Raw genomic sequence first — 19,185 nt, forward strand, 5'->3', positions numbered from 1 at the left:
GTGTTGAATTCATATGTAGCTGACATCACTGAAAATAGATGATCTGGTCATTATCCAGTTGCTTTCTGTGTCTAATTTGGTGTGCATATATTAGGTGTACATTTCCTACATGTACTGTTTCCTACAACATTGACTACACTTCAAAAATAATCAATTAGCTGTGAAGCACTTTGGGACATCCAAAATTTGTAAACTATAAAAATGCCAGTCTTTTTAATCCATTTTTTAGACGTGAATTATCTCCATGATTCTACACACATAAGAAATGTTTCATACAGTACTCTGTTTTGGAGGAAAAGCAAAAAAGTAAGGGAGAGAAATTATGCAGCTTCATTTTGCACATCTACCAACAGGCAAATACAGAACATCATAGATAAATGTCTGATAGCAAATAGCACCCCATCAGAGGATTTTTCCAAGAGAAAAATTGAACTGGCCTGAAGTTGATTTTTTTTTTAAAGCACCGAATATGCATTGAACTCAAGGGCACAGCTATGCTGTCACTTCCACATTGATGGAAAACAGCTTTATACATCAATACAAAAGGGTCAGTTACCTCCAGAGACTTTTAGACTGCCCTCAAGCTCTCCTGGAACCCATTTATTTCACTTGATTGATTCCATCTGTGTGCAATATAAGTTGAGTCTATGGCTATATTTTTACTTGTGCTTGTGCTTCAATGTGAACTGGTTTTAAACACATTACTGAAAACAGGGCAGCGTAACTCAGAAGACTGCCTAGCACACTCAAAGCTATGTTTATTTTAGACCAAATCTTAAGAGATACAATTGTCAAATTTGTTCTTGACACCTGTGTATCACACACAAAGTAAATTTTATGGATTTTTAAAAAATAATTTCTTGGAATATGAGCATCGCCATGAGGCCAGCATTTACTTGCCCAGCTTTAGTTGCCTAATCCTCATCCTTCTTTTCAAATCCTCCCTAAGCTTTGCTACTCTCTGACTGATATCTCCCTTAAAAACCTCTATGCTCCAGCGCTACAACCCTCGAAGATGTATGTGCTCCTCTAATTCTGATTTCTCAAGCATCCCAGATTTCAGTCACTTCACTATCGGTGACTACACTTTCAGTTGTCTATGCTCTAAACCTTGGAATATCTTCCCCACTTTTACTTTTCCCGTTTCAGACTCTCCTCAAAACCTACCTTTAAGTAAAATTTTGTTCAGCTTACCTAATATCTCAATATGGTTAATGTCATATTTTGATTTATAATGCTTCTGTGAAGCCCCTTAGGATTTCTTATTACATTAGCTTATGCAGACTTACTTTGACTTAGCTCCTCCAGTCCATGTGGGAAATGGACAGCAATACTTATCACTCCTCCCCCATCCATCGCAATCTCTTTCACACCAGCCAATGTGGCGTTCTGCTTCTGAAGATCCTCTTTAAATGTACTTTGCTAAGTCTTCTTTGGCCAGCCTCATCATCATCTTCTAACACATGTTCATTCTACTGCCTCTCTGGCAAGGCATACACCCAGGAGGCATTTGAAGTTGTAGAATTTTACAGTACAGAAGGAGGTCATTCGATTGATCGAATTTGTACTGGCAGCAGGTGTCTCTCTCCAGCCCACTCTCCAAAACCTTCTACTTCATCACTTTCAAATATATATCCAACTCGCTATTGAAACTTTCTATGGAATCTGCCTCCACTACCCATCCAGGCAGCACATTCCAATCCGAACAACTCTCTGAGTAAAGATGTTTTTCCTCAGCTCACTCCTAGCTCTGTTGCAAATAATCTTGAAACCGTGACCCCTAGTTACTGACGCACCACCGATGTCTTGCCTCCCTCAGTCATCCCTCAATCACCATGTCCTGTAAACTTCTCCAACTAATCTCTGGAACACATTTTCATTGATGAAGCTGTCTCTCCATGTGGCATTATATTTGTTTCTTTTGTAATTAAGGGAACAAAAGTAATTTTTGTTGTTTTTGAAGTAAAAGATTTCCAGTTTAAACCACCAGACTATAGAGTCATAGAGTTGCACAGCATGGAAACAGACCCTTCAGTTCAAGTCATCATGGTGACCTGATATCCTAAATTAATCTAGTCTCATTTGCCAGCATATGGGTCATATCGCTTTAAACCCTTCCTATTCATGTACCCATCCAGATGCCTTTTAAATGTTGCAATTGAACCAGCCTTCACCATTTCCTGTGGCAGCTCATTCCATACACATTCACCTTTGCATGAAAACGTTGCCCCTTTGGTTCCTTTTAAATCTTTCCCCTCTCACCCTAAATCCTATGCACTGTAGTTCTGAACTCCCCCAACCCAGGGAAAGACCTTGTCTATTTATCCTATCCATGCCCCTCATGTTTTTATAAACCTCTATAAGGTCACCCCTCAGCCTCTGATACTCCAGGAAAAATAGCCCCAGTCTATTGAACCTCTCCCAATAGCTCAAACCCTTCAACCCTGGTAACGTTCTTGTAAATCTTTTCTTAACCCTTTAAGTTTCACAACATCCTTCCTATAGAATGGAGACCAGAATTGCATACGATATTGATAGATTATCCAGTACTTCCACCTGTTATATATCCCTTTATGTTCTTAACTTCAAACTAATTTTAATATTTATTCTAAAGCAAAATAATGGCCATCACAGTTACTTGATTTAAGAGAAGACAAAAGCAGCCTTCCAAATTGATCAATTTTATTTCTTGAAAATAGATTTTCCAAGTACAAGACACAGTCTGATTCAAAATTTCAAGATGTTTTTATTTTATTCATTCTCCGGTTGTGAACATCACTGGCTAGGCCAGCATTTATTGCCTGCCTTGAGAAGGTGGTAGTGTGCTGTCTTCTTAACCCACTGCAGACTTTGTGCTTCTGGTAGACCCACAGGCTGTTAGGGAGGGAATGCCAGGAATATTTACCAGGACACTGAAGGCAATATATTTCCAAGTCGGTCAGTGGCTTGGAGGGAAACACACAGGTGGTGGTATTTCCATTTATCGAATGACCTTGTTGTTCTAGATAGAAATGTTCTGGGTTATAAAAAGATACAGTCGAAAGAGCACTGGTGAATTTCTGCAGGGCATCTTGTAGATGTTACATACTGCTACTGCTGAGCATTGATGGTGGAAGGAGTGGATGTGATGCCTGGATGGTGTCAAGCTTCTTGACTGTTGTTGGAACTCTCCTCATCCAGGCAAGTGAGGAGTGTTAATTACATCATACTCCTAACTTGTGCCTTGCAGATGGTGAGCAGGCTTTGGTGAGTCAGGAAGTGAATTATATGCTGGAGGATTCCTAGCCTCTGAGCTGCTCTTGTAGCCACAGTATATATCTGGCTACTCCAGTGCAGTTTCTGGTTAATGCTACTCCCTAGGATGTTGATAATGGGAGATTCTGTGATGGTAATGCCATTGAATTCAAGGGATCATGATTGGATTGTCACTTATTGGAGATGAACATTGCCTGTCATTTGTGTGTCATGAATGTTACTTGCCACTTGTCAGCCTAAGCTTGATATTATCCAGGGGTTTTGCTGCACTTTACTACAGAAAAGCAATGGAACCTATTCATTTTACAAGGTATAAACATTCTAAGTAGACAAGAATTCTGGATAATCCAAGATAGAGGAAAGATTTCTGGCTGTAAACAGCTGCTCCTTTTTTGAGGTATTTTAGGTGTTGGAGGTGATTTCCTCGAATTCCAGGAGCAGCAATTACTGTTTTATATGCTGTTGCATTGTTTTGGAACTTTAGAAAAAAAAAAGGCAAAATAACAGCAGTTTAAAAGGGAGAAGAGCAGACAAAGGAAGCACATGGTGAAGACAGTGCAGGAGAGAGAGAAAGAGAAAATCTGCACAGTTACTGCCTTTGCTGTTTGAATTCATGTATCGCTGGACATCGGAGTGCATCTGGGAAAATTAACAAACAGTGAAATTCACAACTGATCTTGGAGGAACTGTTTAGGCGAAGTCACAGCTCAGAAACAGAGAAGTGCATTGTTTTAAGTGTGGCCTACAGAAAGTCTGCAATAGTGAGTAAAGTGGATTCTTTCTTGATTATATGTTTTTTGAGATAGGTCTCTTGATTAAACTTAAAATAAAAGCCATTATTATTAATTTAACCTGGGGCAATGTTTAGTAGAGGAATAAGACGGTGTTATTTTCTGGGTCTGTAGATTGTGAAGGAGAAAAATGGCCTTTAGTAGAGCGATATGCACTTCTTGTCAGATGTGGGAGTTTAATGAGAGTTTATGGGTTACTGCGGTTTATATCTGCAATAAATGCTGTTGGTTGCGAATCCTATTAGATCGAATGGATCGGTTGGAGAGACAGTTAAAGGCAATGAGGAATTTGCAACAGCAATGGTATGTGATGGATGGCAGTTATAGGAAGGGAGGAAAGTCTCAGATACAGTCACATAGATGGGTTAACTCCAGGAAAGGTAAAGAGAAGTAGGCTGGTAGTCTAGGAGTCTTCTGTGGCTATCCCCATTTCAAGCAAGTATGCTGTTTTGGAAAATGTAGGGGGGTGATAGATTCACTGGGGAACATAGCATGAGCAGCCAAGTTTCTGGTATTGAGACTGGCTCTAATGCAATGAGGGGTACGTTGGGTACCAAGAGATCAATTGTGTGAGGGGACTCTAGTCCGAGGTACAGACAGATGTTTCTATGGCCAGCAGCGAAAAATCAGAATGATGTGTTGCTTCCCTGGTTCCAGGATCAAGGATGTCTCAGAGAGGGTGCAGAATGTTCTCAAGGGGAGAGGGGCCAGTAAGAGGTCATTGTCCACATTGGAACCAACGACATAAGAAGGGAAAAGGTTGCGATTCTGAAGGGAAATTACAGAGAGTTAGGCAGGAATTTTAAAAGGAGGTCCTCGAGATTAGTAATATCTGGATTACTCCCGGTGCTACGAGCTAGCAAGGGCAGGATTAGGAGCATAGAGGAGATGAATGCATGGCTGAGAAGCTGGTGTATGGGAGAAGGATTCACATTTTTGGATCATTGAAATCTCTTTTGGGATAGAAGTGACCTGTACAAGAAGGACGGATTGCACCTAAATTGGAAGGGGACTAATATACTGGCAGGGAAATTTGCTAGAACTGCTGGGGGGGATTTAAACTAGTAAGGTGGGGGGGGAGTGGGACCCAGGGAGATAGTGAGACTGGTACAGTTGAGAACAGAAGCGAGTCAAACAGTCAGGGCAGGCAGGGACAAGGTAGAACTAATAAATTAAACTGCTTTTATTTCAATGCAAGGGGCCAAACAGGGAAGGCAGGTGAACTCAGGGCATGGTTAGGAACATGGGACTGGGATAACATAGCAATTACCGAAACATGGCTCAGGGATTGGCAGGACTGGCAGCTTAATGTTCCGGGATACAAATTCTACAGGAAGAATAAAAAGGAGGCAAGGGAGGAAGGGGAGTGGCGTTTTTGATAAGGAGTAGCATTGCAGCTGTACAGAGGGAGGATATTCCCAGAAATGCATCCAGGGAAATTATTTGGTTGGAACTGAGAAATAAGAAAGGGATGATCACTTTATTGGGATTGTGTTATAGACCCCCTAATAGTCAGAGGGAAATTGAGAAACAAATTTGTAAGGCGATCTCAGTTATCTGTAAGAATCATCGGGTGGTTATGGTAGGGGATTTTAACTTTCCAAACATCGACTGGGACTACCATAGTGTTATGGGTTTAGATGGAGAGGAATTTCTTAAGTGTGTACAAGACAATTTTCTGATTCAGTATGTGGATGTACCTACTAGAGAAGGTACAAAACTTGACCTACTCTTGGGAAATAAGGCAGGGCAGGTGACTGAGGTGTCAGTGGTGGTGCACTTTGTGGCCAGCAACCATAATTTATTAGATCTAAAATAGTGATGGAAAAGGATAGACCAGATCTAAAAGTTGAAGTTCTGAATTGGAGAAAGGCCAATTTTGACGGTATTAGGTAAGAGCTTTTAAAAGCTGATTGGAGGCAGATATTTGCAGGTAAAGAGATGGCTGGAAAATGGGAAGCCTTCAGAAATGAGATAACGAATATCCAGAGAAAGTATATTCCTGTTAGGGTGGAAGGAAAGGCTGGTAGGTATAGAGAATGCTGCATAACTAAAGAAATTAAGGGTTTGGTTAAGAAAAAGAAGGAAGCATATGACAGGATAGATCGAGTGAATCCTTAGAAGAGTATAAAGGAGTATACGTAAGAGGGAAATCAGGAGGACAAAAAAAGGAGCATGAATATCTTTGACAAATAGAATTAAGGAGAATCTAAAGGGTTTTCACAATACATTAAGGACAAAAGGGTAACTAGGGAGAAAATGGGCCGCTCAAAATCAGCAAGGCGGCCTTTGTGTGGAGCCGCAGGAGATGGGGCAGATACCAAAATGAGTATTTTGCATCCGTATTTACGATGGAAAAGGACATGGAAGATATAGAACGTAGGGAAATAGATGGTGACATCGTGAAAAATGTCCATATTAGAGAGTGCTGGATGTCTTGAAACACATAAAAGTGGATAAATCGCCAGGACTTGATCAGGTGTACCCTAGAACTCTGTGGGAAGCCAGGGAAGTGATTGTTGGGTCTCTTGCTGAGATATTTGTATCATCAATAGTCAAAGATGAGGTGCCGGAAGACTAGAGGTTTGATAACATGGTGCTACTGTTTAAGGAGCGTGGGAAGGACAAGCCAGGGAACTATAGACCAGTGAACCGGACGTCGGTGGTGGGCAAGTTGTTGGAAGGAATCCTGAGGGACAGGATGTACATGTATTTGGAAAGGCAAGGACTGATTAGGGATAGTCAACATGGCTTTGTGTGTGGGAAATCATGTCTCACAAACTTGATTGGGTTTTTTGAAGAAGTAACAAAGAGGATTGATGAGGGCAGAGCAGTAGATGTGATCTATGTGGACTTCAGTAAGGTGTTCAAGAAAGATCCTCATGGGAGACTGGTTAGCAAGATTAGATCTCATGGAATACAGGAGAACCAGCCATTTGGATACAGAACTGGCTCAAGGTAGAAGACAGACGGTGGTGATGGAGGGTTGTTTTTCAGAATGGAGACCTGTGATCGGTGGAGTGCCACAAGGATCGGTGCTGGGCCTCTACTTTTTGTCATTTACATAAATGATTTGGATGTGAGCATAAGAGGTACAGTTAGTAAGTTTGCAGATGACACCAAAATTGGAGGTTAGTGGACAGCGAAGAGGGTTACCTCAGATTACACAAGGATCTTGACCAGATGACTTTGTCTATTTATCTTATCCATGCCCCTCATAATTTTGTAAATTTCTATAAGGTCACCCCTCAGCCTCCGACGCTCCAGGGAAAACAGCCCAAGCCTGTTCTGCCTCTCCCCATAGCTCAAATCCTCCAACCCTGGCAACACCCCTTGTAAGTCTTTTCTGAACCCTTTCAAGTTTCACAACATCTTTCCAATAGGAAGGAGACCAGAATTGCACGCAATCTTCCAACAGTGGCTTAACCAATGTCCTGTACAACCGCAACATGACTTCCCAACTCCCGTACTCTATACTCTGACCAATAAAGGAAAGCATACCAAACGCCTTCTTCACTATCCTATCTACCTGCGACTCCACTTTCAAGGAGCTATGAACCTTCAGCAACACTTCCTAGGACCTTACCATTAAGTGTATAAGTCCTGCTAAGATTTGCTTTCCCAAAATGCAGCACCTCGCATTTATCTGAATTATACTCCATTTACCACTTCTCAGCCCATTAGAAGCTGTTCTGCCAAGACAGTTCCAACAGAACGCATTGAGCTAGTTGAACGTCATCTAGCCAGTGTGATGAAGAGAGGTACTTTGAAAGTTGAAGAAGAACGGCATCACCCTCCCCTGTTCCCAACCTGTTCAAGCTTTAATAAAACTGAAAGAAGTGTGGATGCTGTAAGTCAGAAACAAAAACAGAAATTGCTGGAAAAGCTCAACAGGTCTGGCAGCATCTGTGCAGAGAAAGAGATGGCATTTTGAGTCCGGTGACCTTTCCTTAGAACTGCGGCAGTTCTGAGGAAGGATCACCAGACCCGAAATGTTAACGGATTTCTCTTCACATTTGCTGCCAGACCTGTTGAGCTTTTTTCAGTAATTTCTGTTCCACATTTAAAATCACCTGAAAACTAATATCCTGGAAATTCAACGTTAAAAAGCCTCAGCTAACTGAAAATCCTCTTCTCAGTATGACTTTTAAATTCAACTTGCCTAGGTTGAACCTATCAAATTATCAAAGAAATTACAAGCCTGTGATCCTCTTGAGATGTATATATATTGTGTTATGTTCATCTCTAAAAGAATAATCATGTATGTGCTAGTCTATGCAGAATTTTCTTTCTGCAGGAAGGACAAATAGTCTAGCTTCTTTGCACCTGAGGGATGCCTGACCCCACCACCTCAGCAATTAGATTATGAGCAGAAAAGTCCATGGTCAACCTTCCTGTCCTTCTACCAATTAAGTCCCTTAAACACTCAAATTATAGTCACTGAAGTACCAGGAGGTAAGAAGGGTTGGCTACCTTCTGGATTAGAGGATTGGTCTCCATTAACCCAGTCTGGGTGTAGGTCAGGATTTTTGTAGAGGACCAGGGTTGGCCTGTGAAAACCACACCCAACCTTTTCCCAAGGTCTCCTTGTGACCTCCTCCAAAAGAGAGAACAGGCAGTCAGGAAGGAATGGGTGATGGCTGCTATCTTCAGAATTCACATGATGTTCTCCTTCCCAAAAGCATTTCTTTCTTTTCATCCTTTAAATATTTTTGTAAATGAGCTGTCCACCTTCACCTATCTGCTCAAATCAACCATATTATGGCATATGAAGTGTAACATTCAGGTTAATTGGCTTGTTCAGAAAAAAATTAACATTTAATTATTTGCTTAAATACAGTAAGTGAGCATTGGATTTTGGCACCCCCATTTGTATTATGGGGTCAACTAGGAGTGAATGGGAAGGTATTGAGCCAGCTAGCCAATCTATTTTATGTTCCCCAGTCAAATCACATCTGGTGGAGACATGTAAAATACAGCCCATGCTAGCTGAGGTTGACTGAACCTAATAGAACTTTGAAGAAGTTACTTAAGCAGCCAGCTATGGTGTCATTTAAATGGATGCTCAGAAAGCATTATATAAGGTTCTGTAGAAGAAACAGCGAGATAAAATTAAAGCTTTGGAATTGAAGACCAAATATATACGCGATTGAGAGATTGATTTCAACAGCAGTAAACAGGAAGTAGGTTACATGTTTGAATTGGAAGAAAATGACTAGCGATGACCTACAACGGTAAGACCATAAGACATAGAAACAGAAGTAGGTCATTCAGTCCATCAAATCTCCTCTGCCATTCAATGAGCACTTGGCTGAACTGAGTCCTCAACTCCACTTTCCAACTTATTCCCCATAACCTTTGATTGCCTTGATGATTAAAATAGTCAATCTCACCCTTGAATATGATCAAGTAACTAAGCTAGAACCTCAACTATTCTCCATATTTATTCATAAATAATACAATAAAGAGCTGTCGCCAAATAAATAACACATGGATTGACATAGTTGTTAGTCAGAAGCATAAAACAACATCGATAGTTTAGGTGAATGAGGACATCAATTCAATCGCAGGTAAGTGTGAGGCAGTCGGTTTTAAAAATTTTTTAAATGATAAGTGTTGAAATACTGGGAACAATAGAGGTCCAAAAATATTTTAGGGTCCATATACACAGATCACTAATGTGTTATGGTGAAATAAAACAAAATCAATCCAGCTAACTGTACATTAACCTGAAGTTCTGGAGAGCCATTTTCCAAGGTAGAGGATGTTTTGTTACTGTTAAATGTACATTGGAATATCCCTTGAAATATTGAAGGATATGAGATAATTTGAGGTTATTTGGATTTTTGAAAGGAATTGATTCATAGATGATGAAAAACTATTTCTGCAGGATGAAAATAATGCCCGATAGTGTTAGTGTCAGAGTTAGATCATTCAAGAAGGATGTTAACTTCTCAATAATGGTGTAGTATATGACGGCTCAATTTTAAATCTGAGGTAGACCAGATATTTGATAACCAAGGGTATTGAGGAGATGGAGTGAGGGTGAGTGATTAAATTAGGATAAAACATAATCTTATTGTATGGTAGTGCATACTTGGGGGTCTGAATGACCTATTCCCTTCTGAAATAGAACCAAGTCCAGTAAATCTAAAAAAAACAGACTACTATCTACTGTTATTTAATATATTAAGATCCAACAGAAAAACTTTAATTGTATAGGTTTCATTTCATGTCATATTTTAAGACTATAAATATTTTAGTTATTTTTTGAGGCAGGTGGGACTAGATTGGGTTGGGATATCTGGTCGGCATGGATGGGTTGGACTGAAGGGTCTGTTTCCATGCTGTACATCTCTATAACTCTATAAGTGTCTATAGTCTTCCTCTTCAATTTTGCCACATCAACTATCCCAATGAAGTTGCAGTTTCTGCACACTAGGTGACTCTTTAGAGTAATTTTAGAATATCTTTCAATTCCATCATAATCTTGTACGAAGTTATCCACGAAATGAATATGATGGAAGTAAAACAAAGGCAATTTATTTGTAATACATGAAATAAAGAGATGCTTATTGTTTGGAAATCTATGCCAATTCTATGAAATCTCATTAATCAGAAAGGCACATTTGAACAAATCAAGCATTCATAGTTGAACAAAATATATAGAACATAAAACAGTACAGCACAGTACAGGCCTTTCAGCCCTCAATGTTGTGTCGACCTTTTATCCTACTCCAAGATCAAACAAACCTACAAGTAATTTATATAAATCATTTACTGCACAAAAATAGGCCATTTGGTCCAACAGGACCATGTTGGCGTTCTAGTTCTTCACAGTCTTCTTGTGCTTTCTCATCTACCCATTTGATGTGACTTTCTATTCTTTCCTGATGGGTTTATCTAGCTTCCCCTTGGATACCTCACTGTTGTTCACCTCAACTATTCATTACAGAAGTGATTTCCAGCTAAAACGATCTCTTTGGGTAGAGATATTTCTCTTTAATGCCCTAATAGTGACTAATTATATTTATGATCCCTAATTCTGGTCTCTAACATCATATCTGCAGCAACCTCACCAAACCATCTCATAATCTTAAAAACATGATCAAACTTTTCAAAAGAAATGAAAGTCATAACCAGCCCAGCCTTTCCAGATCAATAATAACCTCTTAACTTGGGTATCATTCTCAGCAGCCTTCTGTTGCACTCTGTACAGTGTCTGTTTTTTACACACTTGAGACCAAAACTGTTTGCATTAGAATACCCCAACTGTTTTCTGACAAAAGGTCTGTACAAGTTTCAAACTTTTTTTCCCCCCATTCTACCTCTTTAGAAATGAAACCATTTAGTCATATTGACTTTCTTGGCTACTATTAGTAGTTTGTGTGCCTGCCTACCCACCCACCCATAGATCCAAGGAACATGTGGCGCCCCTATTTGTGAAAGAAAAACTGTTCTTACATTCACGTTGTACTTCCCAACCTGTGGGTAAAGGGGAACCGAACATGGTCCAACTGTGTGGTTAGAAGCTTCTCTTTCCATAAATGTATAAGTATCGAAGATGGTCCAACCTTGCAGTTTAAAAACTTTTTTTTCCCACATATATGTCACTATGTTATAAGTAGGAATTGCATCAATTCATGTCCTCGTCCTCTAACCCCCTTCTTTACCTAAAGCATAATTGATCCTGTGCAAGTCGTCTGGAGCTGACTCACCTCGGTAACAAAAGATAAGGAGTAGGTGACTCAAGTACCATTCTTGAGTGCTTGCGTAAATTTGATAAAAGATTAAATAAATAAATTCTGCATTTGTCCCTAATTTCCTGTACGTTCCAGTGGCTGGATGCTGAAGTGTTACAAGTTGCGCCGCACTTGAGCTTAGACAAGTGGAGAAAGAGACCGGGGCTTAAGTGTGTTAACGAGTGAACGTTTATAGCAGTGATTGGAACAAGAAAAGCGGGCAAGCAGTGAGGGGCACAGTTCCTTTTCGGAAATGTGTGTATTTGCGGCCGGAGACCGCGAAATTGTCTCGGGAGCGGCAACAGTTGCCAAGCGTTCCCAAGAGCTCCAGTGAAGATCAGTCACTCTCTGAATAGCCCATTGTCTAAAGGTGAGTGCAGACAAAACCGCTCCGACTAATGCTGAAGAAAATTAAACAATGTTTTTTTTTATTCACGAGAGAATAATTTTGTAATCACTGAAAAAGAGTGACCACGCGGCTTTAAATAAATGAGAGAACTTTGCAAGGGAACAACGACATTTTATAACTGGCGTAAGGTGTTTATTTAGAAATCGTTTTCTGGCCTTATTAGCGCTCAACAGCTGTTGTTTGGTTTTGTTTCCAGCCACGATTTCTATTTATTCTGCCCCATGTCTGCCAAGCGCCGTATATGTCACATAAATATAGAAATATACTGACTGGCGGTTTGTTGCCCACAATCTTCTGTGGGAAGAACTTTCAGCCGTTAAATAAAACGACACTTCAGGCAATACTCACCTTTTAACAATGGACTATTCAGGCACTTTTGTTCTTGGTCTGTTGGTTGTTAATGGACCAGGACGGGCGAAAGGGAAGTGATCAGTGGGGTGTTCGGCAGCTGAAGGAAATCCTATTTACGAGCACAACGGAATTAATTTGAGGGAGGGGGAGAAGAGAGAATTCATGTCTGGAGTTATTTTTAATAGGTTGCTCTTCCACGGAGATGAATGTATGCTGCTTCATTTAGTGAAGACATAAAGAGGGAATCCATCTTCAACCCAGCCCTGAGGCCACTATCATGATTTTTTTTTATTTGTCTAAATTGCTATAACGCTTAATGTCGATAAAACAGAATAGATGAATGTCAAAGGTCTGAAAATTCATACAAGATGCATTCATTTTTGAAAGAGAAAGAAAACACTTGCATTCAAACAAACCTTTCACTTCCTTAGCATTCCAGATTATTTCATGATTTGGAGATGCCGGTGTTGGACTGGGGTGTACAAAGTCAAAAATTACACAACACCAGGTTATAGTCCAACAGGTTTAATTGGAAGCACTAACTTTTGGAGCGCTGTTCCTTCATCACAACCACCTGATAAAGGAGCAGCGCTCCGAAAGTTGGTGCTTCCTATTAAAGCCGTTGGACTATAACCTGGTGTATGATTTTTAAAGATTATTTCACAACACAGGTTCTCATTGGGTACTGTCCATTTTCTTTAAAAAAAACACAAAACACTAGGCTGACACTAACTGCAATCCTGAGGAAATTTGCAGAGGTACTGTTTTTATTTCAGACATACCAAGACCCCATCATCTCTAGCATTGACTCATTTCCACTGGTTAAAAGAAAAGAGCCAATATTAAGTCGGCGAAAGTGAGTACTGCAGATGTTGGAGATTAGAGACGAGTGTGGTGCTGGAAAAGCACAACAGGTCAGGCAGCATCTGAGGAGCAGGAGAATTGATGTTGAGGGCAAGCCAATATTAATTCCCCATCCAATAGCCAACAACAGGTAATCTGGTCACATTGCTGTTTGTGGTACTTTGATCTCTGCAAATTGACTAAGGTATTCTCTACATTACAAGAATAACGGGGTAGTGGGAATTTTCAAAGAAATGCAAAATTGACTGTAAAGCGCAACAGACACTGTATACATTGTAGAACATAGCACATCCACGGTGTGGAAACAGGCCTTTGGCCCAACACGTCCACACCGACCCGTCAAAGAGTAACCCACCCAGCCCCATTTCCTTCTGACTAATTTATCTAACACTATGGGCAATTTAGCATGGCCAATTCACCTGGCCTGTACATCTTTGGACTGTGGGAGGAAACTGGAGGACCCAGAGGAAACCCATGCAGACACGGCAAACTCCACACAGACAGTCGCCCAAGGCTGGAATCAAACCCGGGTCCCTGGTGCTGTGAGGCAGCAGTGCTAACCACTGAGCTACCGTGCGCACCATTATCATAATGAAATGCCCCAAAGTACTTAATTAGAGCATTAAAAAAAAAACAGAATTGTATTGAAATAGGAAATTGTTAGATAAATGTAAGTTTCAAGCAGTGGAGGACAGAGAGCTAAAGGGTATTCAAGTTTGCAGATGACATCAAAATTGGAGGTGTAGTGGACAGCAAAGAGGGTTACCTCCGATTACAACAGGATCTTGACCAGATGGGCCATTGGGCTGAGAAGTGGCAGAGTTTAATTCAGATAAATGTGAAGTGCTGCATTTTTGGGAAAGCAAATCTCAGCAGGACTTATACACTTAATGCTAAGGTCCTAGGGAGTGTTGCTGAACAAAGAGTCCTTGGAGTGCAGGTTCATAGCTCCTTGAAAGTGGAGTTGCAGGTAGATAGGATAGTGAAGAAGGCGTTTGGTATGGTTTCTTTTATTGGACAGAGTATTGAGTATAGAAGTTGGGAGGTCATGTTGCGGCTGTACAGGACATTGGTTAGGCCACTTTTGGAATATTGCATGCAATTCTGGTCTTCCTATCGGAAAGATGTTGTGAAACTTGAAAGGGTTCAGAAAAGATTTACAAGGATGTTGCCAGGGTTGGAGGATCTGAGCTACAGGGAGAGGCTGAACAGGCTGGGGCTGTTTTCCCTGGAGCGTCGCAGGCTGAGGGGTGACATTATAGAGGTTTACAAAATTGAAGGGCATGGATAGGATAAATAGACAAAGTCTATTCCCTGGGATCGGGGAGTCCAGAATTAAAGGACATAGGTTTAGGGTGAGAGGGGAAAGATATAAAAGAGACCTAAGGGGCAACTTTTTCACGCAGAGGGTGGTACTTGTATGGAATGAGCTGCCAGAGGATGTGGTGGAGGCTGGTACAATTGCAACATTTAAGAGGCATTTGGATGGGTATATGAATAGGAAGGGTTTGGAGGGATATGGGCCGGGTGCTGGCAGGTGGGACTACATTGGGTTGGGATATCTGGTTGGCATGGACAGGTTGGACCGAAGGATCTGTTTCAGTGCTGTACATCCCTATGACTAGCTCAGGGCTAAGGCAGCTGAAGCTGTAGTGATGAAAATCAAGCACTTGGGAGTGGCCAGAAGTAGAAGAGCACTGGTATCTCAGAGCAGGCAGAGGCTGCAGGAGTCAAGAGATGGGGTGGCTCGGCCAGCTTTTATTGCCCATCCCTAATTTCCCAATGTGTTTAAATGTTCTTGTGGGTCTGACTTAATGATGTACTTCAACTGAACTATTTTTTTCAGGTTTGTTATTGAGATCAGTCGATCTTTCAAGGCAAAGCCCCAGTTCTAACATCAACAATTGTTATATGAACCAAAAGAGATATCTTGTAAAAATGCTTACCAATTAATTGTCGAAGAGTGTGGTGCTGAAAAAGCACCACAGGTTAGGCAGCATCCGGGGAGCAGGAGAATTGACGTTTTAAGCATAAACTTGTTCATTCCAGATGAAGAGTTTATATTCGAAACGTTGATTCTCCTGCTCTCATCATGCTGCCTGACTGGCTGTGCTTTTCCAACACCATACACTTCGACTCTGATCTGCAGTGCTCACTTTCTCCCAATTATTTTCCTGTGCTATTTGTTGGCAATGGATATGAAATAATGGGGTGTAAGTTGTAAAGGAAGAGGCCATTCAAAATTAACCTTCAATTCAGTAAAATGATGAGTAGACTTCTACATCAACTCCATTTTCCTGTCATTACTTCAGTACCCAAGAATATGAAAATTTCAATCTGGAATATACTCAGTAGTGGACTAGAAGTTTGCATTCATTCATTTTTACTAACAGAAAATTTAGTATAAACGTGTTGAATTTGTAATGTTTATTTAGATCTACTGATTAACCCTTTTTCCAGAAGAAGGTTTAAACATAAATTGCTATGCCCTAACTTTGTAAAGCTAATTTCTATTCCAAGCAATATGTTTTCTTTTCACCTTTTAACTTGGCATCACTTTTTGTAAAGTAGTTTGAAATCTTGGAGAAATTGAAAATGCCAATATTTCTACATGATATTCTGTCTGCAGAATTTTGGAATACCTCTGGTTTATGATGGGTAGTAGGCGGCAGACCAGACTGCATTGAATTGTCAAGTCTGGAAGTAATAAATGGATGAATGAGGGTTTCGGCAGATGAGCTGAAACATGAGTGAAGTCACGCAATCTAACTAAGGGACGGATAGATAGCTTTAGTGGTAGCAGAAATGAGGTTGGAAGTTCATCTCAGCATCACTTGTGAACAAATTGGCTGAAACTAGTGTCAGGGAGAGGGGTGGGCTCAGTCGCTCAGTCTGTGTTTCTGCTCACAATGTAGTTTGCTCTGCACTGGACAGGTGAAATGCAAACTGGGTGACTGCTTTGCGGAACACCTACATTCTGCCTGCAAAAATGACCCAGAGCTTCCTGAGACCTGCCACTTAATCGCACATCATGTTCCCTGGCCAATATCTCTGTCTCAGGCTTCCAGTAATGTTCCAACAAAGCTCAACACAAGCTGGAAGAACAGCACCTCATTTTCCACTTGGCCTCCCTTTGGCCTTCAGGACTCAAATATCAAGTTATTAATTTTAGAGCCTAAGCACCATCTCCCATGTCCTTAACCAAACCCCCCACACATCAGGCCTTGTCACCACATGGGCTACTTCCACAGATAACCTACTGTCAGCTACTAATGGTCCCCACTAGTAGGTATTAATTATCCCAGGCTGACTCTTATTCATTCCTTTTATGTGCTCAACTGTTTTTCTGTCATCTGAGCTCCAGCTCCACTTATAGTATAATTCCCCTGCTCCCATCAACTCCCGCCCCCACTCCCAAACCAGTTCCCCACCCGAACTTCAGTATATACACCAACTTTTTCCTATCTAAAATCAGTCCTGAAGAAGGGTCACTGGACCTGAAACATTAATTCTGCTTTCTGTCCATAGATGCTGCCAGAGCTGCTAAGCTTTTCCAGCATTTTCGGTTTTTGTTTGTATGAGATTCTTATATTTTGTAAGCTGCATCCTGGAAAATTATTAAGCATAATTTATACTTTCCTCAGCCACTAAAGAAATGTAATTAAAACAGCAACATCAACAATGACTTGGAGCATATGGCACCTTTCAACATAGTGAAATATCCCAAAGTTCTTCACAGAGAAGTTATCAAACAAAATTTAATACCATGTCTCATAAAAGCTAGATCAAAGAGGCAGGAGCATCATGAAGGAGAACAGAGATGTTTGGGGAAGGAATTCACAAATTTGGTTGTCATCAAGTAAACATTCTTAAGTTAAAGAGGCCAAAGGTATGTGGGCATCATGCTAGTCTTCAAAAGGCCAGTACTGTATTCCATGGGATATTTGGTATATACCATTGGCTGCACATCTCCTATTTCACATGTATGAAAGCATGAAACAGAACTTTGGCTTAAGTGTGTGTGAGAGGTGACAGCTCGTGGTTCAAAAAAAATGTGATAGAGTTACGAAATCTTCATATCACAGGAACAGGCCATGCACCTCCATAAGTTGGTTTTGGTGTTTCAGCTGTACATTAGCTTCTTCCCACTTTTTTCATCTACTCCCAATAAAATATCCCTCAATTCATTTCTCCCAGAAATGCATTATATGCTATTTGTTTCAACTACTCATTTGTTGTAGTAAGTTCCACATTTTAACCACAAAATTTTAGTAAATTTCTGGTGTTTGTTAGTTAACTATGCAACATCAGGAGTTTTATAATAAGCTTCACTGACACTTCAGTGCGAAGAATGAGGAGCAAAGAAATGATGAAGGCATCTTCCCCTGATTGACATCCAGCATACCCTGCTGTAAAATGTGTCAGGACCGGGATTAGCCTTTTCTGCAATACTCTCCATGGTCAACTAGCCTTCTCGCACTTACTTTCAAGGGTCATACACAAAGCATAGCCTGAGGCACAGTTTTTTGCTTGCTGTGTCATTTTATGGTTGAGGGTATAATTGTAGTTTTTAGTATGGGGATGCTGGAAGATCTAAGTCCGATAGGCCACATATTAATGTACAAGTTCTGCAACTCTCCTTGTTTTATAGCAAAAACGTATATCAATGCCAAGCTGATTAAACTCATGATCACACTTCAACCAAGAGTTGTGAAAGTATTTTGAGGAGGTGGTATCCAGTAATTTGGGTTTTGCATTCATTACTTTATAACCTTAGCTTAGTTTGATGTCAAATGGTCCAATACATAAACGCTTTAATGTTTTTCATGTTAGCAGTGACCTAGTGTTATCATTGACTCTGTCCTAACTTTGAAAGGCAATTGGATTTGTGCAAATATGCATATGAGAAATTCTTTTGTTACTAGCCAGACTCCACTGTGTAACCTTCAGTTTAATTGGTCTGCTGACTTTGCATTGTCCAGGTATCAGTTTAACATGAGAGATTGTATTCAAGGGAGATTGGATTTAAGGTAGGAACAATCTACTGCAGATACCAGAATTTGTACTGAAAACAACAAATGCTGGAGATCAGTGGGTCAAACAGAATTAGTGGAGAATGATCAAGCTAACGTTTTGAGTCTAGATGACTCTTCATCTGAGTTGAAGTGAAGTGTGGAGAGGACAGCATTGTGTGCTATAGTTTGATGTCGGTGGTGTGGAAGTAATGTGTATAGGGTGCTGATGAAGAAAAGATGTTGGTAGTTCACATGAAATGATTGGAATGTGAGAATGGCAGAACAATGGTGTGTCTCCTGCCAGACTTGAAAGGACAGTAACTGGGATGAGGGGAGGGGAGGACATGATAACAAGCTAAAAGAAAGGGAAGAAATGGTCAACAATCTGAAGGTGTTGAACTCAATATTCAGGCTGTAAAGTGCCTAGTCTGAAGATGAGATGTTGTTCCTCCAGTTTGCGCTGTGATTCACTGGAACACTGCAGCATCCTGCTCTTTTGGCCACATGTCTGACCTGGGCATGCTGTAGTGTTCCAGTGAATCACAGCACAAACTGGAGGAACAACATCTCATCTTCAGACTAGGCATTTTACAGCCTTCTGGATTTATTATTGAGTTCAACACCTTGAGATTGGATTTAATCTGGCTGAAAAATATAGAATGTCATTTTTCATATCGCCTCCAACCAGGACAACTGCAGTCTCAACTGTAACCCATTGTCTTCTATTGAGGAATGGCATTTAAAAAGCAAACATTTAG

The 19,185-nt window shown here is 40.6% G+C and overlaps 1 protein-coding gene across 4 annotated transcripts in view; it reads left to right on the top strand.

The window, feature by feature from the left end:
* Positions 1-19,185, top strand: part of LOC122539946 (glycoprotein-N-acetylgalactosamine 3-beta-galactosyltransferase 1-like) — a 56,360-nt gene that overhangs the window by 5,005 nt on the left and 32,170 nt on the right. Inside the window, exon 1 of one of the 4 annotated variants that reach the window (XM_043675156.2) lies at positions 11,922-12,158. The exons of the other annotated variants lie outside the window; for them this stretch is intronic. The gene's annotated coding sequence lies outside the window, so the exon portion shown is untranslated. Of the gene's footprint in view, positions 1-11,921; positions 12,159-19,185 lie in introns of those variants that run through there. 4 annotated transcript variants of the gene reach the window in all.

The sequence above is a fragment of the Chiloscyllium plagiosum genome, unplaced genomic scaffold (assembly GCF_037043375.1).
Source record: "Chiloscyllium plagiosum isolate Xiang-an unplaced genomic scaffold, Cpla_swu_hap1 HiC_scaffold_32, whole genome shotgun sequence".
Lineage (NCBI taxonomy): Eukaryota > Metazoa > Chordata > Chondrichthyes > Orectolobiformes > Hemiscylliidae > Chiloscyllium > Chiloscyllium plagiosum.